The 24,575-nt window shown below is 36.4% G+C and overlaps 1 protein-coding gene across 7 annotated transcripts in view; it reads right to left on the bottom strand.

Annotated features, from left to right (window-relative positions):
• The window catches only part of LOC141450775 (ly6/PLAUR domain-containing protein 6B-like), a 325,478-nt gene that overhangs the window by 119,106 nt on the left and 181,797 nt on the right, over positions 1-24,575 (bottom strand). For all 7 annotated transcript variants that reach the window (XM_074121571.1, XM_074121572.1, XM_074121570.1 and 4 more), the window contains one exon: positions 22,167-22,210. The gene's annotated coding sequence lies outside the window, so the exon portion shown is untranslated. The remainder of the gene's footprint in view (positions 1-22,166; positions 22,211-24,575) is intronic.

Genomic DNA, 24,575 nt, shown 5'->3' with positions numbered 1-24,575 from the left:
GCCCGGAGAATTGTTGGGAGATTAAAACTCCGGAAAAAAAAGAAGAAAATATCCAGTGAATCTCCTTTTAATTACTCCTTTCATCTTCAGAAGGTAAAAAAGAAGAAAATAATAATAAAGCTTTTAAACAATTTTCACTCCTGCAATGTCTACCGTCTCTCTCCGCTTTTCATATTTTTCCCATTTATAATTACCTAAGCGATACATTTTCTTTGTGTAGCACAGTTTTTTCTTCCCTTTCTTTTGTGTTTTTCATAACTCCTGAAAATTCTACGAACAATTTCATTAAGACTTTTCTTTTTTTTACGACTTTTCGAATTCATGACTTCTAAGTTTACCTCTTTTTTGTTCTAAAAATGCTGGTACAGTCTTTTTTTGTTCTTTTAACTTTTTATCAATATTCTGCTTTTCAAATAATTCTTATAAATAGCGAAAATTTCAGTCCAGGAACATCTTCCTTGTGAGGCCCTGATAATTTTTTTATTTTACAATTTTAGAATCGAAGAATTGAAAGCGATAGAAATTTGTGCGTTTGACAATCCCATATCGTTAAGTCCATAATCAACAATCGTAAAATTTACAATCGTAATATTGTAATAAATCATGGCAGGGACATCTTTAAAAAAAATATATACATAAATATAATAAAGAAATGTATTTGAAAAAGGCCGGACAGCAGTGTTATGAACTCGGGAACAGCGGTAGAAGTTCAGAATTTTGAGTGGAGAGGTGTGACTTTTGACTAGCGTAGTTTTAAAAATACGAAAGGAAGCCGAGGTTTAGTAGTTCTGGATAGAGAGCCGACAAGTAATGTTCCAATATTTTGGGAATATTATTTTAATAAAGTCTGCTTTTACATTTAATTACTTTTTGAGATCTTGTGGGCGCCATTTTGAGTTGTAACTCCCTCACTATACTGTATATTATATTTATTTATTTAAGATAAATTAATATTGATACAATTCCTGCATTGTTATACTCCACTCTCAGTTGAAGAACGCCCCGATTTCTAAACCATCTAGCTTATAGGAGACCCTAGCTAGATCTCAGGAGACCCTAAATAGCTAGCTCTCAGGAGACTGATTGTATGGCGACACTACGAGGGGGTACCCAAAAATAACTGGAATTGCGTTGCCGCGCATGGAGCTTATGTAGTACGCATTTCTGCCGCTAGACGTGTATAGCGCAATTCCTTGCCAGTTCAGTCCTGCCTGTGTTGTCTGCCTGGCTTGTTCTGTTCATCTGCAGTGATTGTTTTTACCAGCGCTGTTTTGTTCTTTTTTCGTTTTTTATGATGGCAAGTTTAAGTGAACAACGTGCAGCTCTGAAATTTTGTTTTCTACTCGGCAAAAATGCTGCTGAAAGTGTTTTAAGTTGAAAACAGCTTACAAAGATGACGCTATGGGAAAAACTCAAGTATACGAGTGGTTTACTCGGTTTAAAAATGGCGACATGTCGATTGATGACAAACCTCGTTCTGGACGTCCATCAACTGCCCGAATCGACGAAAATGTTGAAAAAATTCGAGAGCTGGTGTTCACAGACCGTCGACAGACAATTGATCAACTGTCAGAGAGTAGTGGGTTATCTTGGAGCTCGGTTCAGCGAATTTTAACGGAAGATTTGGGGATGAAAAGGGTTGCTGCCAAGTTTGTTCCTCGAGTTCTGACTGACAATCAAAAAGAACATCGAGTTGAAACATGTCGTGCTTTGAAACAACAGCTTGAAACTGATCCAGACTTTCTGTCAAAAGTCATTACTGGTGATGAGTCATGGTGCTATGGTTATGACCCAGAAACAAAGCAACAGTCGAGCCAATGGAAGACGTCATCTTCACCCCGACCAAAAAAATGTCGTCAAGTCAAGTCAAACATCAAAACAATGCTGATTTGCTTTTTTGATGCCAAAGGCGTAGTCCATTCAGAGTTTGTCCCCCCAAGTCAGACCGTCAATCAAACCTTGTATTTGGAAGTTTTGAAAAGATTGCGCAATAGTGTTCGCCAAAAAAGACACGATTTGTGGCAAACAGGAGAGTGGTTCTTCCACCACGACAATGCACCTGCACACACAGCCATCTCTGTTACACAGTTTTTGGCTAAAAATGGCATGGTTCCGCTGCCCCACGCACCTTACTCGCCTGACCTGGCTCCGTGCGACTTTTTCTTTTTTCCACGCATGAAAAAGGGCATGAAAGGTCACCGATTTGACAACATTGAAGAGGACAAGAAAAAAACGAAGAAGGAGCTGTCAGCCATTTCTAAAGATGACTACAAAAAATGTTTCGAACAGTGGAAGCACCGGTGGGACAAATGTATTAGTTGTAATGGAGAGTATTTTGAAGAGGATAAGGTTGTTCTGTAAAAAATTTGTAAATAAATAGCTTTTAAAAAATAATTCCGGTTTTTTTTGGGTACCCCCTCGTATTGCTCATTTAGCGCTAACCAGGGGGCACGTGTACTATCTGTACGGACGCGAGCAATGCTACCCCCCCAAAGCTACCCCCCAGGAGACCCTAGATAGCTAGCTCTCAGGAGACCCTAGATGGCTAGCTCTGAGAAGGAGTTGTTCAGACTTTCTAATAATTAGATAAAATAATTAAAAAAATATTACAATATTTTATGATAATTGATCAAACACTGCAATAAACAAAATAAAAACTAAACTACTCTCTTCACAAAACAATTAATAAAAAAACAGCGGATACGATAAATCACAAAAACTTAAACAAAATGAAAACTCCATTCATTTAAAAAAGTACTTCCGGCTACATGATTTCAATTGTTATTGCCATGAAAGAGGAAGTTATTTATCAATAACTAATTTCGGAATCGATTTTCAGAAGTGACGATGAATCAATCTCAACAGTACAACAACACGCAATTGAATTAGCTTTGATCTAATTGCCAACTTTCAGTGGCGATTCTTTACCGGAAGGTGTTAGTTGTGAGAGAGGTAACATAATTGTATACGAGGGTGGTGTTACGTAAATTAAGGACAAAGTTGTTTTTACTCATGAAACTCATTGCTTAAAGCAATATTTCATGAGTTAGTGAAAAATTTATGGTAACTGTCTCATTCATTTATGGTTTATTTATTTATTTTTTCTTTCTTTTTAAGGAGTTTCCCCACAATTGAGATTTTCCTCGCCAAATATGTTTTTTCTCCAATAAACTCTATCCTCGGCATCACTCTCCGTCAAACCATGGCCAGTCATGTCTATATCGACTATAGACCTCCAAGCAATTCTCGGGCGGCCTCTCCTCCTTCTACCATCAAGTTCCTAATCCAAAACCTGTTGGGGCAACCTTTCTGGAGCCATTCTTTTAACATAACCCAAACCACTGGAGTCGTCTCTCACAGATAACTTCTAGTACCGACTTCTGGACCTTCATAATCTCCCAGATCTTATCATTCGTTACTTTTTCTCTTCGGGATTTTCTCGCAGATCTGCGCCAGTAGTCCATTTCGGTAGCTACCAGTTTTTTTTCTGATCTTGCTATCCCAACTGGCCATGTCAAAGCAACCATACAACAATATACTTTGCACTAGGGCATGAATAAATTATTCTTTTGGTGCCGTTAAGAATATTTCTGCTCCATAATACTGGATTCAGAATAGCAACAGCCTTCCGACCCTCAGCAACCCTTCTTAATACATCTTTTTTGGAGGATCCATTCAGTTCTAGAACTGACCCAAGGTATTTAAAATGATTCACATTTCTTATTTTGTTTTCCTTTTAATTATAAAATAATAGTACTTTTATTTAGGGCTAGGTCCGGGTCTAGTGCAGTGATGGCGAACTTTTTTGAGCCCATCGTGACAAAATTTTGAAAAACCCTAACTTAACTCTGGTGACGTGTCACAATCCGTGATTTTCTTTATATATTCAACCCTTGGACCCTATTTAAAATACAATAATATTGCCTGGTCTTATTGTATTTATTTTTTAATATATATTTATTCCTAAATAAAAGGGCAACCAACTATAATAAAACATTCCAGGTTTTTGTAATAAATTTCACATTATAGTAGGGAATTTGCCCTATTATTATCCCTATTTGAACAATTCACTCTGTTCTCTCAGGATCCAATGAAATTTAATTATCTCCAGTCCACCATTTTGTTATTGCAGTTTTGTTTTTATTATTTAATTAATATCAACAAAAACCGCTATTTTATCAGCTGTTTCATCAGTTAATTGAATGGCAGATTTGTTCCCAGTTGTATTTATATTAAATGTATTCACCGTATTTGATTAACCCTAACTTATATAATGATTTTTAATTAAACTCTGGCTTTTAATAGATTTTTTGACATGCAGAGAAGGTTGGTAATATGGGACGGGGTTGGAATTTGGGACACCTTTGTAACAGTAGTGCTATCTGTTAGTTTTTGGTGCCTTACTACTTTTTGGGGTAGGCTTTGTCAATCGAGTGGTAGCTTTGTCCAAGAGAGAGGACCGTGTTGATTTTGTCAGTGCTAAAAAAGTTTTCTTGAGGTTTATTTTCTTCTGCTTTTGGTTAATACCGAGGAAAGTTAGAATAATTTCCCTTAGACATTAAAAATGTAGAAAGTAGAGTTTTAAATTGCCAGTATTATGGATTTCAAATATGAATGTATATTGGGGGAAAAATGAGGTTATACGTACGAGGTGTGTTCAAAAAGTAACGGGAATTTTTAAATTTCGCGGGTTTGGAGAGTCTGATTGTAATTTTTTTTTTTTATTATGTTGGTACACATGCCCCTGAAGTACGATAAAATTTTCAGTAATATTCATTGTTTACTTCTTAAGTGGCAGCCGTTAAGGTTAGACGTGTTTTTCGAGCTTGGCGATTTTTGTTTGTTAAAAAAAATGGATCAAAGAATTTGTATTAAATTTTGCGTAAAAAATGAAATAAAGTGTAATAAAGTGTGTGAAATGTTAATAAAGACATATGGTGAGTCTGCTATGAGTAAAACAAGGATTTACGAGTGGTATAAGCGTTTCCAAGATGGCCGCGAAAACGTTGAAGATGACGAACGACCTGGACGTCCAAGCACATCAACAACCGATGAAAACGTGAAAAAAGTGAAAGAAATGGTTATGAACGATCGCCGAATCACAATCAGAGAAGTCGCTGATGATGTTGCCATATCAATTGGCTCATGCCATGAAATTTTTTCGGATGTTTTGGGTATGAAACGTGTGGCAGCAAAATTTGTTCCAAAATTGTTGAATTTCGAACAAAAACAGCGGAGAATGGAAGTTGCTCAAGAGTCACTCAATGAAGTCGACAACGATGCGGATCTACTGAAACGTGTTATAACAGGTGACGAAACATGGGTTTACGGATATGATGTCGAAACTAAGGCTCAATCGTCCCAGTGGAGGCATTCTGGATCGCCAAGACCGAAAAAGGCTCGACAAGTGCGGTCGAATGAAGGTTATGCTCACTGTGTTCTTCGATTTTAATGGCATAGTGCATCATGAATTCTTGCCACAAGGTCAAACAATCAATAAGGAGTACTACCTACAAGTTCAACGCCGTTTGCGTAAAGCAATCCGAAAAAAACGCCCGGATTTGTGGCAAAACAATTCATGGATTTTGCACCACGATAATGCACCTGCTCACACTTCATTGCTTGTTCGTGAATTTTTGGCCAAGACATGGCTCCATGTGACTTTTTTCTATTTCCAAACATAAAGAGAACATTAAAAGGCCGTCGTTTTACAAGCATAGATGACATTAAAAGTGAATCGCTGAAAGAGCTGAAAGCTATCACAAAGATCGAGTTTCAGAAGTGTTTCGAGGATTGGAAAAAGCGCTGGCACAAGTGTATTGTATGCGAAGGGGACTACTTTGAAGGCGACAATATTAATGTAGATGAATAAATAAATATTTTTTTCAAAAAACGAAAATTCCCGTTACTTTTTGAACACACCTCGTATTTGTACGCGGTGTATGGTGGTATTATGGGGACAGCGTTGTCCCATATAACAACCTCGTTAATCGTCTGCCGAACAAGTGTGAAAAGTGGCACTGAGGACGAAACTAGTGTCTTATAATTGTTTTTTCTTTCTACAGGGCACTATAAAGGGCCTAGAAAGATCATTTCAAAGATTTCTTCACATTTCTCTGAGAAAACTGATTACACCCTAATTTTTCTCCTTAATGTACGATAATTGTGTAAAAATATAGTTTTATGGCATATTTAAGGCTTATTTTTACAATTGATGGAGAAACGAGAACATTAACTATAATTATTATGTGTCTCCCATATGACGACCACACTTTCTGAAAACCCAATATGGCACCACCACAGACTTTTTCATTATAACTCCAGACTCCTTGCAGGATCACACAGGATTCCAAATTTACAAAGACAAATAATGTAAGTCTATGATTTTTACTTCAGAGTAGATTTTTAATTCAGTAGTGTTCAAAAATATGCAAGGTAAAAAAAGACTGTCCCATATTACCCACCTTCTCCTCTAGTGGGCGCCATTTTGAGTTGTAACTCCCTCACTATACTGTATATATTAAACATTCATATAAGATAAATTAATATTGATACAATTCCCGCATTGTTATACTCCACTCCTTAGTTAAAGAACACCCAAATTTCTTCATCTAACTGATAGGAGACCCTACCTAGCTAGCTCTCAGGAGACCTAAGTTAAATTAATATTGATACAATTCCTGCATTGTTATACTCCACTCCTTAGTTAAAGAACACCCAAATTTCTTCATCTAACTGATAGGAGACCCTACCTAGCTAGCTCTCAGGAGACCTAAGTTAAATTAATATTGATACAATTCCTGCATTGTTATACTCCACTCCTTAGTTAAAGAACACCCAAATTTCTTCATCTAACTGATAGGAGACCCTACCTAGCTAGCTCTCAGGAGACCTAAGTTAAATTAATATTGATACAATTCCTGCATTGTTATACTCCACTCCTTAGTTAAAGAACACCCAAATTTCTTCATCTAACTGATAGGAGACCCTAGATAGCTAGCTCTCAGGAGACCTAAGTTAAATTAATATTGATACAATTCCTGCATTGTTATACTCCACTCCTTAGTTAAAGAACACCCAAATTTCTTCATCTAACTGATAGGAGACCCTACCTAGCTAGCTCTCAGGAGACCTAAGTTAAATTAATATTGATACAATTCCTGCATTGTTATACTCCACTCCTTAGTTAAAGAACACCCAAATTTCTTCATCTAACTGATAGGAGACCCTAGATAGCTAGCTCTCAGGAGACCTAAGTTAAATTAATATTGATACAATTCCTGCATTGTTATACTCCACTCCTTAGTTAAAGAACACCCAAATTTCTTCATCTAACTGATAGGAGACCCTACCTAGCTAGCTCTCAGGAGACCTAAGTTAAATTAATATTGATACAATTCCTGCATTGTTATACTCCACTCCTTAGTTAAAGAACACCCAAATTTCTTCATCTAACTGATAGGAGACCCTACCTAGCTAGCTCTCAGGAGACCTAAGTTAAATTAATATTGATACAATTCCTGCATTGTTATACTCCACTCCTTAGTTAAAGAACACCCAAATTTCTTCATCTAACTGATAGGAGACCCTAGATAGCTAGCTCTCAGGAGACCTAAGTTAAATTAATATTGATACAATTCCTGCATTGTTATACTCCACTCCTTAGTTAAAGAACACCCAAATTTCTTCATCTAACTGATAGGAGACCCTACCTAGCTAGCTCTCAGGAGACCTAAGTTAAATTAATATTGATACAATTCCTGCATTGTTATACTCCACTCCTTAGTTAAAGAACACCCAAATTTCTTCATCTAACTGATAGGAGACCCTAGATAGCTAGCTCTCAGGAGACCTAAGTTAAATTAATATTGATACAATTCCTGCATTGTTATACTCCACTCCTTAGTTAAAGAACACCCAAATTTCTTCATCTAACTGATAGGAGACCCTACCTAGCTAGCTCTCAGGAGACCTAAGTTAAATTAATATTGATACAATTCCTGCATTGTTATACTCCACTCCTTAGTTAAAGAACACCCAAATTTCTTCATCTAACTGATAGGAGACCCTACCTAGCTAGCTCTCAGGAGACCTAAGTTAAATTAATATTGATACAATTCCTGCATTGTTATACTCCACTCCTTAGTTAAAGAACACCCAAATTTCTTCATCTAACTGATAGGAGACCCTAGATAGCTAGCTCTCAGGAGACCTAAGTTAAATTAATATTGATACAATTCCTGCATTGTTATACTCCACTCCTTAGTTAAAGAACACCCAAATTTCTTCATCTAACTGATAGGAGACCCTACCTAGCTAGCTCTCAGGAGACCTAAGTTAAATTAATATTGATACAATTCCTGCATTGTTATACTCCACTCTGAGTTAAAGAACACCCAAATTTCTTCATATAACTGATAGGAGACCCTAGATAGCTAGCTCTCAGGAGACCTAAGTTAAATTAATATTGATACAATTCCTGCATTGTTATACTCCACTCCTTAGTTAAAGAACACCCAAATTTCTTCATATAACTGATAGTAGACCCTACCTAGCTAGCTCTCAGGAGACCTAAGTTAAATTAATATTGATACAATTCCTGCATTGTTATACTCCACTCCTTAGTTAAAGAACACCCAAATTTCTTCATCTAACTGATAGGAGACCCTACCTAGCTAGCTCTCAGGAGACCTAAGTTAAATTAATATTGATACAATTCCTGCATTGTTATACTCCACTCCTTAGTTAAAGAACACCCAAATTTCTTCATCTAACTGATAGGAGACCCTACCTAGCTAGCTCTCAGGAGACCTAAGTTAAATTAATATTGATACAATTCCTGCATTGTTATACTCCACTCTGAGTTAAAGAACACCCAAATTTCTACACCAACTTGCTGATAGGAGACCCTAGCTGGCTAGCTCTCAGGAGACCCTAGCCAGCAAGCTCTCAGGAGTTATTCAGAAATTCTAATTGGGAGAAATTAATTACATCATAATTATCTATTACAACCAGTTAAAACTAGCGAGAAACTCTGGTCCAATGAATCACCTCAATTTTGAATCTTTAAAGGCTTCCAAATTATTGGCCAATCTAGTGAAAGTTAATACCAATTGGATTTGACAGAAGCTATGAATTCAATTGTAAAAAAAAAAGCCTGCACCGGTTGTTTCTTCTAATTGGCTCTTTAATTAATTAAAAAAAAACCTTTATTATTGGCTAATTATTTACGGAATTCATTAAATCCTTCGTTTTTCTTTCTTTTATTTTTTTAAAGAAGCTCTAAAACCGTTTGAGCTTCTAATCATGAGGAAAAGTCTTTCACTATTATACAATAAACTCTCGCAGCTAATCAATGGTAGTGGGGGGCCGGAAGAAGAGGTGTCCAAGGGTAGGTATATTACCTTCCTTCCTAAAGGTGAAATTAAAAGGTGTTAGATGAAAGAATTTAGGTCCCTTTTAGAAAACACTTAGAGTAGATATAGTACTTTGAACAGATTCAATACACTTGTTTATACAAGGTATTTAAAAAAGCCCTTACTAACTTTGTTTTTTTTTTAATTTAATTTTTTTTTAGCCATTCATGCGTCCATAATAGTGCATCTTCAAAAAAAGCAAACCCTTTTAGCATTGATTCAATGGCAGCCCTTTAATAACAGGACCCTTCAATGTAAATATTTGAACCTTCAACTTCTTAATTTTACTCTTGCTGGCATATCGAATTATTGCATCAAATTTGTTCCTGCATATTACCCCCTAATTTTGTAAGCTTCTTCGTTATTCTACTGTTTGTTCGTTGATGCCCAATTTTGGTTGCACAGCAGTCATTTTTTTTTTTTTCATTACTTCCTTTTCCTTCGATTATTTATTTATTTCATACAATATATAAATAAAAAAAATAAATAATCGTATTCTTGATAATACGTATTGTAACTATAAATTAACAGCAAAACAATCTGAATATAATGTGTCTTGTAAAGAACAAATACATATGATATGTTCCTATTAAAAAAATCATTGATGAATAGGTAAACATTTCAAACCAATAACTATTGCGGGGGTGGTAAATTTAAAGAGCAAAGCGTTAATAAAGGAGAAGTAAATTATATGCGGGCCATGTGTAATATTAGTCAAAACTAAAGCAGCATTTTTTCGCAATTTTTGCATTTTCAAGAAATCATTTAATAATTTTTGATATACAAATATATTTACTTTAAAAAAAAATACTGCAGTATCGAGTGAGTACTTAATTCTTGTCAATTTATATGTTATTCAGTTTGTGTTTAACGGTTTTTGTTGTTTAAAGAAATTTCCCAATATTTATTGTTTACTTTTTTGTTGTAACTAGTCTATTGTATCTGTTCAATTGTAATTACCAAAATTCCCGTGTAAGTCCCGCTATACGAGGGTCGTTTGAAAAGTCCGGGCGAAGTCAGAGAGATAGCACCACTGGCGCGTATCGAGGTTATGTGTAGTTATTAGCATCTCTTGGAAGAACACACACCAAGTTTCAGCCAGATAGGTCTATTTCTTTGTGTTTGGCATTCGTTTGAATCGAGGAAGTCGAGTGATTTTCAAAAAATGGACGAAAAAGAATTTCGTGCGTTGATTAAACACTACTTTATGAAAGGCAAAACGCCTCAGGAGACTAAAGAGAAGCTTGATAAACATTATGGTGACTCTGCACCTTCGATTAGAACAGTTTATAAGTGGTTTCAAAATTTTCGGAGTGGCCATATGGGCACAAGTGACGCTGAACGTTCTGGACGCCCTGTTGAGATTACTACTCCAGAAATCATTGATAAAATCCATGATATGGTGATGGATGACAGAAGAGTGAAGGTGCGTGAGATTGCTAGTGCTGTGGGCATCTCGAATGAACGGGTACATAATATTTTGCATCAACATTTGGACATGACAAAGCTATCCGCAAGATGGGTGCCGCGATTGCTCACGCTTGACCAAAAACGAAATCGTGTGAAGTGTTGCAAGGACGGGTTTGCAGCTGTTCCAGAAGAATCCGCAGGAGCTGCAAGAAAAACGCCCACGATTGGCCCACAAAAAAGTCCTTTTCCATCACGACAAAGCACCAGCTCACACCTCAGCAGTTGTGGTCGCAAAATTAATGGAAATAGGGTTCCAACTCGTTTCACATCCCCCCCTATTCTCCAGACTTGGCTCCCTCGGACTACTATTTGTTCCCCAATATGAAGAAATGGCTGGCGGGAAAAAGATTTTATTCAAACGAGGAGGTGATTGCAGAAACGAATGGCTATTTTTCAGACTAGGAGAAATCCTATTATTCGGAAGGGATCAACAAACTAGAGCAGCGTTGGACGAGGTGTATAAGCCTAAAAGGAGACTATGTTGAAAAATAAAAAAGGTTTACCCCAAAAAATTAAGTAGTTTTTATTTTTGCACGGACTTTTCAAACGACCCTTGTATCTGCTTCTCCATTTCTGGCTCTTAGTTTCTGTAACTCAACCAACCCGCATAGCCCACGTAAGTTTCAATAATTATAAAAAAATTTATTGTATTTTACTGTTTATTTTTATATTACTGATTTTTTACTGTTTTTTCTATGTTACTGACCCTGTAAATTGTTTTGTATTTGTAATATCCAGGCCCTGAAGAAGACAATATATTTGTCGAAACGTTGGCACAAAGACGAGTTGTTTTATTTGACCGATTCCTCGCAAATCATCCATCCTAAGTTTAACAATTTACGGTCACGAAACCAATATATTCATTCAGTTTTATTATAATAATTTTGTAATTAAGTTGTAGGAATCATTTATTATATAATTTTTTTCTCATTAATAATATATCTGTATAATTTTTATATCTTCCGCCATAATTACTTTTTTTTTGCGTATCCCTAAACAATCTTTCGCGTACCCCAGGTTGGGAACCGCTGATTTATTTTATTTTTTTGTAAATGAACAAAGACAGAAATCTCTTTAAAAATGAATACACAATAACATTTGAGTGAAAGAAAACAGATTTGAGCAAACTTGATTGTTAAGTTTTGGACAAGTTTGTAAAGTTTTTTACTTAGTTTGAAATACTAGCACTGATAACAAAGTGTGGGGGGAGCTTTTTTTGGAGGGGGGAGAGAATGGGTTAATATTCTGTCAGTGAAGAACTTTGAAATAATTTTGGCAGTGGAGGAGATAGCGTTATCTAGACTTGCGCGGACTTTCCCAAGTCTACTACTTCGCACAACTGGGCATTAGTTCTATAACAATACTCCTCTAGTTTTGAAAACACGAGCGGATGGCGGTTTTAACTAAGAAGTACTGAAGTATGAAACGGGGAAATTGGGCAATTCTCACTGTCCTGGGGTTAGTAGGAATGGTCAGGAGGCTAAGTAACGGATAGGGTTTCTCCTCCGCTCTTATGACGCAGAAAGGTATTGGTAGGGACAATACTGGAGTCGCAGTAAGGGTTATCTTCTTGTAAGGGTATCGCATCATATCCTCCTCCTCTCTCACACAACTACCCTTTCACTTTCACAGTCTATTATCAACTTTAACTGCAGCCCTGGTGAACGGCCCTTATTCCCTTCCTTTTGTCCCTATTAGTTTCAGAACCGTCCCTTTATCTGCACATCTATTCAACCGATTTAAGGGGCCAAAGAACTCTTAGAACCAACCAAATTATTGTTAACTAAAAGAAATTCATTTCCACTTGAATCCAGTTCTTCATAAAATACTATAATCGAAACAAAGAAAAACTAGATCAAATTATTAGTGCAAATTCCAATAATAGAAATATTGATCCAAAAAGAAAAGAAAAAAGTGATCAACGTTCTGTAAATTACAGTTTTCCTGTACAATTTTCCATTTTGAGATGTTTTTTGTTCACTCACACATACACACAGAAAATTTTCTGAAAATCATATTTTCAATCTGGGACCTCAAAACCGCTACATCAGGTGAAAACTCAAATTAGAAAATGGAACATGAACGCAATCTTATGAGAAGAATGTAAAATATATAAATTCTATCTTTGATTTGATCCGTTTGTATCCCTGATCTGTTTCGGATTTTCATCCATCAGCAGGGGTCAGCAGGATAGATCAGTTTGGGTGTAGAGAAGATTTCGATTTCACTTAGGACATCGTCTCGCTTTACATTTGCTGACTTATTTGGACCTAAACCATCTTTATAACAACATAAACCAAAAGAACTAGTGGGACACTTAAACTCGGCTCCCTCGCTGATTTCAGGACTTCCCTCAATCCAGTGGCAGAGCTTACATCAGGAGAGTACACTGTACAAAGGCTAAAGAGGAAATCATCTATGAGGATACGTCTATTCGGACCTAATTTGTTTTGTTTTTCAAACCATATTACTTAGGAGGTTAATGGCGTACAATTTACTGAAAGAGCACTTTAGACCAGTTAAAAAATGGATTTGCATATTAAAAACTAAACAAAAAAAAAACTGTGACTGCGTCATGGACACGGCCGTGTGTTGTACGTGAATACGTTTACGTAACGGGTTATATATTTAAGTAGACTGTGTGATGCAATACGAATCGGACAAAGCAGCGCTAAGTGTTTTTTCTTTTGTTAGCTTCAATGAGCGCAGAAACCATAGACTATCAAACACATCACACTTATGTCCGAATGGATTGTTGAAAAAAACGTCGTAGTGAAACGTGCACTAGCTGCTGCCCAGTGTGTCTTCATAATCGACGATCGAACACAATCTATGCTTATACAGTCCGTTGTCGATGTAGTTGTCGATTTCATCATCCACTTGCATAATTTCAAACCGCCCCAGCTGCAGATGTACTGACACCGTCGTTGATCCGTTCGGCCGCATTCATTCTTTTACGTTCCCGGCACAGCTTGACTCGGTCATATGGTGTTTAATTGTTACCATTCGATTGTTCTTGAGAAGCCCTTTCCAACCGTATACGATCTCTGTATTTGGTTTTGGGGGACATTATATATTTTTGATAATATTTTTTTATTCTAACACCTTATTATATTCACTGTCACTATTTTACACTAATGTTTTACATACAATCGATAGATTGTGACGACAGCTGACGATTAAAACTTCGAAGCTTCTCCGAGTCAAAAGTTATACTAATTGCAAATCTCGATAAGCAGCCCTCCAGTGCGCGCGATGCGTCACAGTCCTCGTTTATCTAAATGAATTCCTTGATCCTTTAGCCATCCAGTGGTCTAATTTAATTTTGGATGTAGACGATAGATTCGAAACTATAATGCCAAACTGTATCCCCCGATTTTGTTATCATTAGGTTTTTTGGATTGCCTCCATATGATAGCAAATTTAAGGACGTATTCACGTCAAAAAGAAGTTTTTGAAATAAATATGTTCAAATAATATGAACGCATAATAATGCAATTCAATGATAGCTAAATTTTAAAAAATCTGATGTGATATTACACCTAATATGATCTTTTAAACCCAAACATTACAGTAGATCTATGTACAATGGAAAACTGAAAATACTTGCACAAAAACAATATAAATTTTGTAATAAATACCAAATGAAAAGATTATAATCACTCAGTTATGTACAATACTTAATTGCCAAAATTAATAATTTATCCACATTCATATATGATCATTATCAACAACCAATTTATGTTATATCATAGCATATATAACCATTTCGTACATACCATATCGTACGTACCATTTCCTGTACTGAGCTGGTTTATGTAATTACTAATTAATGTAATTAGACTGCACTTTACCGCCCTTCATGAATAGGTGGGGCTAATGGGGTTGAAATTAATGTAATTGGGTAAACACGTTTGTTATCTTGTAATAAATAGCCGTTGTATCATTACCTCGAAATGATGAAACACGTTATTTTTCTCCTATTGCTTATAATAATAATAATAATAATAAAATTAATGCAATAATGGGCAATATTTTAAACTTAAATTTGGACATTGAAGTGGGTCTCTTTTATAAAGGCAATGTTACACCTTCGCTGACGACACTGCCATTCTCTCCACACACTCTGACCCTATCCTCGCAGTACGCTCACTACAGTCCCACCTTCACTCAATAGAACCTTGGTTAGAAAACTGGCGTATAAAAATTAACCCAACTAAGTCTAAATACATAGTCTTCACACTCAAACGCCAAACTCCACAACCTGTCTTCTTACATCGTACACCTATCCCACCAGCCGACCATGTGCGGTACCTTGGAATGTACCTAGACAAAAGACTTACCTGGAACCCCCATACGAGACTTAAACGTACCGAACTAAACAAACGATACAAACTTCTAGCCAGACTACTCGACAAACGACCCAAAACTCTCACTACAGAACAAACGACGACTCTACACAGCTCTTCTCACTGCCAATATGGACTTACGGACTCGAGCTTTACCGGAACAGCTAAAATATCCAACATCAATAGACTGCAAAAACACTCCAATCCAAAATACTCTGCCGCATAGTAGACGCTCCATTCTATGTTAGCAACCACACACAATCCATACAGATCTCCAAATTCCACTCATCTCTGAACTTGCCAAAATCCGTTATAAAAATTTTCATCAAAATCTCTCATTTCATCCCCCAACCCTTTAGCTGCAAACTTGTCTACAACTACGCTACCCTCCAATCCTCGAAGACGGCTGAGGCGCCGTTGGCCCCGTGACCAACTGGGTGACTAATGGCGGCCATCACTGGATGACCGTCATTCACGTCTGCCACGTTAATTATTTATACATTTATCGCATTTACCTATGGTACCCTATTGTGGGTACAGGTGGAAATCTCATTAAAAAGATAAATAAATAAATATAAAAAATTTGGTCAAAAGTTAAAGAAAAATCAGTGCACATTACTTTTACATTACGAAAATCTGCGACTTCACCACTTCAACTGAACGGTGTAACGATTCCTCCAGCTGACGTAGTACGATACTTAGGACTGTACATTGACAAGAGACTCACGTGGTGGAACCCACATACTCGACTGAAACGACAAGACGTGAACAGACGCTACAAGCTACTTACTAGACTACTTGTCCGCAGATCCAAAACTCGACTTGAATCACAAACTGACAATTTACAAGACACTGTTAAGAGTAGAAGTGTGGGGCTCAACCAAACCCTTGCAAACTCCAAACGCCTGCCTGCAGACACTACAGTCTACAATCTAACTTGCCAAGGAAGCCACCAATAGTGGGGGAAATGGCTAATTATAAATTACCACACACCGATATCAAGTGCATAATTGCAAAAGTAGCACTACAAAAATGGCAGACAGATTACAGTAATGGTAATAAAGGGAGATTCTATAAAACTATGGCAGATCAGTTTTACCTAGATAACCATGTTTAAGGGGAACTGTCACTAATAAATGGGTTGTTACGACAATAAGCTGGCTGAGAGCGAACCACGCGGTGTGCGGATCGTATCTACACAGGATCAACAAAAGGTCCTCTCCTCTTTGCGTAGATTGCAATGAGAAGGAGGATTTCAAACATGTAATAATGATATGTCCACGTTATGCAGTAGAAAGGAAACGAATGTTTGTCGACTTATACAGGTATTTAGATGCACCATTTCGCTACGAAGACATGATATTCTCCACCAACATCTATGTGCTTAAATCTGTAGCAGAGCTAGCAATGAAATATGAATGTATTTAAAAGTTATAGCCGATTAGAATGAATGCAAGAAAATGATTACAGAAGGATTACGTGATTTTAATTTCGGTTAAGCTATAAGGATGGCAGGAGCACAAAGTACTGATCCATCCATTAGTTGTAAGTTTGTATGTAAACAGTTGTATATAGTAGAGGGATGAATGTGTGAAGCGAATGTATTTATAAGTAAGAATGGAGAGTGAGTGATATTCTAGTGATAAGCACCTAGACGATGCTGGCTGTACGGCGAAAGCAGTCAGGGACACAATAAACATGCACGCTACGACCGGGATAAAATCAAAGACACCATCCAACACTTGTACCTAACCAGATCTTTATCACTAGATTTTGGAAATTTTTTACATTTACCAATAAATGGTCTGAAGACGCATAACTTGGAATTAGATCTTAAGCTTCAAGTCTTTAGACTGCAGAACCTTAAAGTATTCATCCTTTTAAGTAGTTACTACATATCCCGGTCCTAAGGTTGAGCTGTAGTAAATCGGTACTTGTTTAATAAAGTGTTTCCAACAGTGCTAATGAGTGCCTGTAAAGAGTATTAAGTTGGGCGTCGCCTAACTTTGCTCTTTGATGTTCAAGTATAAACACTAACTTGAAAATAGGAGGTTCGCCGAACTAAGTTACTCGAAGAGAAGAGAACTTTAGGGTACTCTTAGTTTTCTCTTTCTCTCGTTAAAAATTTAAAGTGTTTGAACAAACAAGATATTGCATGTTACATCAAGGAAATTAAAAGTTTAAAGAAAATATAAATGTACGTACAAAAACAAACGGACAAGACAGCAAATAGAACGCTGAACATAAAAATTTGTGACTTTGAACTGTGTTTAACGTGTTTATTTATCTTTAAAAACAAATTTAGAGATGAAAAACAAAAAAATTGTTTTAACCAAAAAATGAAAAGCAAATAAAAGCTATTAAAGATTATTTTCCGGTGAAAACAAAATGACGTGTTTCCCTTCAAGTTTCCCAGCTTTCATAAATTTTTATTACAATCTATTAAGTGGAAAATACTGCAGCAGGGTAAATATACAAATGTTGAGCTCAGGGAAATAACATGTTTTTTTATGATTGTTTAAAGAAGGAATTTTTAAATTTCCGTTTCCTTTTCCTCTTCTTCAATTTGGCGCGAAAATGCGTCTTATAAGGGAGGGAAAGGTACGGAGATGCTTGTTATGCCATGAAGGAGAACTCGGGGAGCAGAATGTTTTCTTGTGCCGCTATGGAAATCTCGGAGATCAATGGGAAATTCTTTTCCTTTTATCCTCCCAGTTAAATTAGAAAAACATCGTACAAATGAACTTGGTGAAAAGTGAAATTAATATGACGTAGGGTACAATGGGTTAGCAACGCGTTTTAGCTAGTAATAGGATCGTCATATTACATTGCTAGAATTTGATAGAGAGATTCTCGAATTCTCAAAAAGAAAAATCACTGGAAGGTTAAAGAAATTGACTGAAAGACTTTTCTAATAGTAACGAAAAATCTTGTAGAGTAAAGACACTTGAATTAGCAGTACAAGAAATGTAAGTTCTTCTTTGCATAATAAAAATTTAGAAAGGGAAATTCAAGCTTTACAAGCAAACACTTCCAAGAGTACGTGCCGACAAGTACCTAATTCCCACTTTTCTCAGTGAGTGCCTAAGGTGATGATGCTTTCCGCCTCATTTAGCTATCTTCAACGCTGTTATCCTGATTTCAAAACCTGTAAATTTTATTGACTTATTTACTAAACACAAACTATACAGATAACAGGATTTCAAGGTACTAGAGGAGCTATTTAAAGAGCTCCTTAAAAGTGGAGTATTTATTCGATTTTTTTTTTTTTTTTCAAGTGACAGTATTTGGACGGATATTAGAGGATGTAAATAAACAGTTCATCAGAGGAAATTCAATAAATACTTTTTCTTCAAGAACTGATCTTAATCTAGTGTTCCAGTAAAAGTGTTTCAAACACAAAAGTTATGGATCTAGATGTGTGCAATAAGTTCACCCGGTTTAAGAAGAGACTGAGAATGCAAAAAAAAAAAAAAAAATTCATAGCTGTTTTCAGAGAAAATACAATAAACTGTAGTATTTCCGGTTACGAGATGTTCAACGCCAAGTTTCCGTCAGGTCATAATTATTGGAACAAGGGTACTCCAAAGCACCCATGGGGTACTACTAGATGATCCCAGCTAACTCTCGCGAATCAATCTGTGATGTCATAGTCTCCAGTAATTGACCTCAAATGAATTATACGGTTCTTTTGAATTTTTGGGTGTTGAGCTTATGTGTGTGAACATACGTTAACAAGCCTACATGGGGAAAGATAGGTGGGGGGGCGACGATTTCCTAAAAACCTTCTTTTTTTTTTTTTTTTAAGGGGCCCCAAAAAACACGGGTATTTCCGCTTAAAACTCAATAGTGGACATGATTGCATCTCTTAACTCAACTTCCTGTTTACAGCCCACTTAGTCCACCACAAGGGAGCCACTTTACCACTTTTATTGAGCCACCCAACAATGCTGGCCTTTATTCTGTTAGTGATGGGGCGAGATTCTGACATTTCACTTCCTGTACACACACAAACACACACACTAACACAACCACGCTTTTCCTGCCATCTTCGTGGCATCCGTTGCTATTGCTTTCTGACCTACGGCCCCCACTCGTTCAACTTCTATTTGTGCCATGGATTTCTTTTTTGTACACCTCCCAGATATTCATTGCTCCTGCGGCTACAACTTACTACATTTCTTGGTTATTTATCTCCTCTCTACTCCGCACAATTTTTTTTTATATTTTATTCTCACTGTAATTTTTTCTACTATTAAAAATATTCTCCACAAACTACATTACACCTTTCTTCACCAACCAAAATAATATATCCATAAATATTCTGCATTTGAATGTCACCAAGAAATTTTAAATAAAAAACGACCTCCTACAATCTAAACCTACAATTAGAGCCAAGGAGGATGTAATCAGAAAAATTAGTGAAGAGTATTAGAAGTTTTGAGGGCACTAAGAAGGAGTGCTTATCCCTAAAGGCAAGCTCCTCAGAAACCGAATAAATCTCTGACAAGAAATTCATGTCAAAATTGAAAAATGGAGCAGTGAATCCCTGCTCTTTGTGATATCAAAGAACAAGCGATTCCTGGGACTACCATGGACCAAGAGGGAGACCGGGAAAGATGGTTTAATACTAGACCACTCCAAGAACAAGGGTACATTTCCCAACATGTTCCAGATTTCCGATTAACCTCGAGGAAAAGTAATGAAATTAGGGGGTTGCTATTTTTTCCGTTTTGAAAAATTCCCAAGGGGAAATTTAAACTTGGCTGTGAAAATGAAATTACTTTTTTCTTCGCTACTGATGTGGATGGTGCTAATGTGAAGAATGAGATGTCCATCACTCTGGCAAACGGAAGGCTTAAAATCCCTCCTCAGAAGATTGAACACGGATAGACCACAGTCATCTCAATAAGGAGCTTAAAAGAAGTCCTTTTTCTGCTAAATATGGAAAGGCTAAGTCTAGGCCACCCTCAAAGTGTTTTGATGAGAAGTATGTGCTAGCTGCTTCTTATTCCAGAAGTGAGAACTTATAGTCTGAACCCAACACAAGGCATCTCCTGAACGTTCACAAGAAGACTACATAATCCCAAGCCATCCCCCAGCATGTTCATGAACTTTAGAAAAAAAAACAAAAAAAAACCAAAGAAATCAATCTGTGATGTCATTTCCTGATATATCCTGGGCTGCTCACCGATTGGGAGTATCCAGAATCGCGTGAAGGGCAACATCTGAGCCATCTCAACCTCTATCTGGAAACTCAATCTTAGTCTTAGTGCAAGCACTCCTCCTGCAATATCTTTTGACATCTATCTGGTCTTTCAGCTGATCCTAATTTTCTTCATTAAATCAGCTTCGACACTCACTTACGACTTGTAAATTTTTCAATCTCTATAACATGAATTTCCTTCACTAAGGACAAAATAAATTTCGAAGATTTTCCTACTAACACAAAGCATCTAAACAAACAACTTTGGTAAGATACAGAGAAATTAAGGGGTTCCATATGGATGATTTGAGAAACTAATATGATTCTAATTCAATCTGGATTGCCGCCTAAGGGATGATCGGTATTTTAATCTACTTAGCTTGCCAGGAAGAGAGAGTAACTATGTCAAGCTGTCAGCCAGGAAATGGGAACCTCCTGTAATTGGATTTGATAGCAGGAAAATACAGAGTGCGCCTGGGTGAAGAGAATGAGGATCAAGCATGGTGGAGGTAACAGTCCTTCGTTAAGATTTATCTACATGGAGGGAATATGATTGGACGGGAGTTGAGACAGGTGTTGTGTGGTAGAGCTATATACAGATATAAGGCAAACCTACCATTAACAACGACCATTAATAATTTCTCTAGTTGCAGTAACTCGCCTTCCAATTACTAACTTGCTTTCAACTGGTTGTTCTGACTGCTTAAATATGGTACTTCATTTTCCATAATTCATAAGTTCTCCATAACACCTTAAAAAATAGTGTTTTCTGTAAGCAGGTGCAAGATAGGCTCACGAAACAAACAACTTGATAATAATTGAAGTACTTGAATTTTCTAGGGACTTTACCATGTGCACTAAAGAGTACATACTTCACTTTAACATTAAATGCACTTAAAAGGAACTTTTATGAAGGGAAAAAATCCCTATGAAACTTCAAAAAAATTTCAAGTTAAATAGCATTTCCGTTAAGCCAATTTCCTTTAAATTTTTAAAACTTGGTTTCGTATTTAATCCTCATCATTATTAACTGCACTAAATACACTTCAAGGCACTTTACAAATACAAGCTTAAATACACCTTCACCTAGAAAAGCCAAAATTAGAATTTTCCACTAAACAGGACACTACCACTAACTACAAGTATACCAAGTTCACAAGAAATCTGAAGAACCGTTTTCGAGAGGAAAAAATATCGATTCGGTGAAGAGGCTCATTTCCGGTTGGCTGATTGTGTCCACAAGGTTAGACCAATGGTGACACGATAAATTTGAACTGAAGATTTTTCAATTTCAATTTGCACTTATCATACACAGACTAACAGACGAATTGGTTACAACCATTTAGTTAATTTGCAAAGAGTTCTGTAAATACGTATAGTAAAGTTATCTCATTTTTTTCAGGCAAAGTCAAACGTCCAACTACCAATTAGGTGTCGTAGGCAGAGATGGAAGGTCATAATTTACTATAAACAATTTTTTTTCTAACGAATAAAAAGTAGTCAGTCATACACGGGATTCGAACTGGCGATCTCCAACACACAAAGCCAAGCTCTTGACCACTAGACCAACACCCTCGCCCCAAGAACTGTAAATATACACAGTAGTTCATTCAAGCTTGCTCTTTTTGATTACGAGTTATGAGAAAAGGGAATGGTTGATATTTCAGCTTCAACTGTTTCCCACATTATTATTGATTATTTATGTACTAGTAAAACGGTACTTACTTAATAACCTCGGCTTAATTTGGTAAGTCAGTTTTTAGGCCCACCTGCAAGACAAAAATATTAAAAATTAATTTACACTGAGTTGATAAAAATGATTACATAAAAGTATTAGCTGGTAATGCATATTATTGGAACTTCTTTGTATTTATAATTATATAATTTTACTGGACGAGCAGAGTTTTAGAGATGCTTAATTTTTTTTTAAAGCATTCAGACTAGTTTGGCTGTCTTCAAATAGGAAGAGAAAAGAGGATACTCTTAGAAACAGCTTTTTTAGACTCGGAAGACCATTGCTACTAAGTAATGGGTTTGACTGTCCACAGACTATAACTAGGACCGCCTCAATGAGTTTTTGCCCACTTCTTGACGATCTATGGCAGAGGTACCCAACAAACTTTTTACACAGAGGGCCAGTTCACTGTTCCGACTATAAAATAAACCGGACTATAAAAAAAAACTATGAACTAATCCTTATGCGCACTGCACATACCTTATTTTAAAGTAAAATAACAAAACGGGAAAAAATATAATATTTAAAATAAAGCACAAGCAATTTTAAATCAACAAATTGCCCAGTAACTCAATGGGAACTATGGGCCTTCTTTTGGCTAATGAGATGGTCCAATGTCCGGTTTAGTTATAGTGCTTTGACTTTCTTCCTACTTCTGGCTGTTATTTTACACTGTTTTCGGAGCCGTGACGCGTGACGTGTGTCATCGGAAGTAGTACTATACATGAGCGACGCCACCACATACAGTGCTCCTCTCACTGACCACCAATGAAAGAGGTACCCTTCCGGAAGTGTGGTGGGGGCCAGATAAGTGGCCTCAAGGGCCCGCGGGCCGTAGTTTGGGGGACCCCTGATCTATGGCCTTGATGTGGTGCCATCTTTCTCTATATCGTCCAATCACCTCGAAGGCATCCTCGTATCCTCGATTCTGCATACAAAAGCTTTCCTAATCTGAGAGGTATCCTTCTCCTCTCTTCACATGACCCAACCATCTTAATCTTTTACTCTTTATATCCGGATCCTCAAAAATAACTGCTTCAATTCCTCATTTTTCCCACAATTTCCACCCTCCATTTAAGGGCGTAGGTTTTTCTTAGTACTTTTCCTTCCGAAACCACATGAATCTTTTTTTACATTTTCTTGGCTCAACACCCCCGCTTCGATAGCTTAAATGATTATGTTGGCCTAATGTTTCCCCTAGCGATATAAGCCTTTGAAGCACAAACAGGCATCTATTGTGGAAACCCTTAAAAATGGATTTTTCCAGTGAAAATTCGACAAAGAAAATTTGACACCATCTCTACACATCCTTATTGCTCTGTTTAAATAAGAGGAAATGAAAATTCCCTCCATCAACGGCTACAATACAAACAAAGGAAGAAAAATTATCATTGTTGTTTAATTAAAACTACCTCACTCAAAAGATATAATCAAACAATATTTTATTCAATAAAAAGTTTCTCAAAAGACAGACAAACAAAGTTAAATTTAATTAAAAAACTCTCCTTATTAAATCTTAAGAGCACTCAGATAACAGAAAATTAAAAATGTGAGCGTATGAAAAATATAGAGAATGCTAGGGGGCGTACGATAAATTATTTTTCTCTTTCTCCAAGGAAGAAAGAGAAACAGGGAAATTATGGTTTAATATGCTAATATATAAAGAAAAGTTGGCAGAATTAAAAACCACCGATGTTTGATTGAAATGTGGGTATTGGTTAAAGAGAGTTTAAGGGGGATGGGGGAAAGTTTTGTTTTTTATCAACTTCCGGTTTCTAAGTACCCACTTGGACCCAAGGACACTTGAGTCCAGCGTAACTTTATTATGTTGAAGAAAAACACAGTAAAAGCAAGAAAAAACAAATTTAATGTAAGATTGCGAACTTCAAACTACATGTTCGATTGAATTCTTTGAATAAACGAATAATTAAAAGTAGTCGATAGTTAAAACATCGATATTTAAAAATTGATTAAATATATATATTATTTATATAAATATGTATGAAGTGTTGATCGTCAAAAACTGCACGAAAAAGCGTAACGTTGAAAAACACCCAACTTTGACAATTTTTTTCTCTTTTTCTATAAAAGATAAAATTCCCAAATTTTCTTTATAATATAGGGCAAATCCTCCTTTATGACTGTAATTTTTTGCAACAACACAGATCGAATAGATTTCGAGAAAAAAGTTGCTGAAAATGAGCAAAAACAGCTTTTTCAAAAATTGGTCTTGTTCTTCTTCTTCTCGCGGTTGTTACCTTTTTTGTAAACTGCGTAGCGCCTAAACGCGAGAACCGATTTGTGTACCTTTTGGCGTTTAATCAACCCTTATACTTAACAATTTTAAACTGTAAGTTTTGGTTTAGGAGATATATTTTTAAATTCAACTTTCATTACAT

The sequence above is a fragment of the Rhodnius prolixus genome, unplaced genomic scaffold (genome assembly GCF_049639745.1).
Source record: "Rhodnius prolixus isolate KJV_2025 unplaced genomic scaffold, Rpr scaffold_8, whole genome shotgun sequence".
Lineage (NCBI taxonomy): Eukaryota > Metazoa > Arthropoda > Insecta > Hemiptera > Reduviidae > Rhodnius > Rhodnius prolixus.
This window is presented reverse-complemented; position numbering and strand designations above follow the sequence as displayed.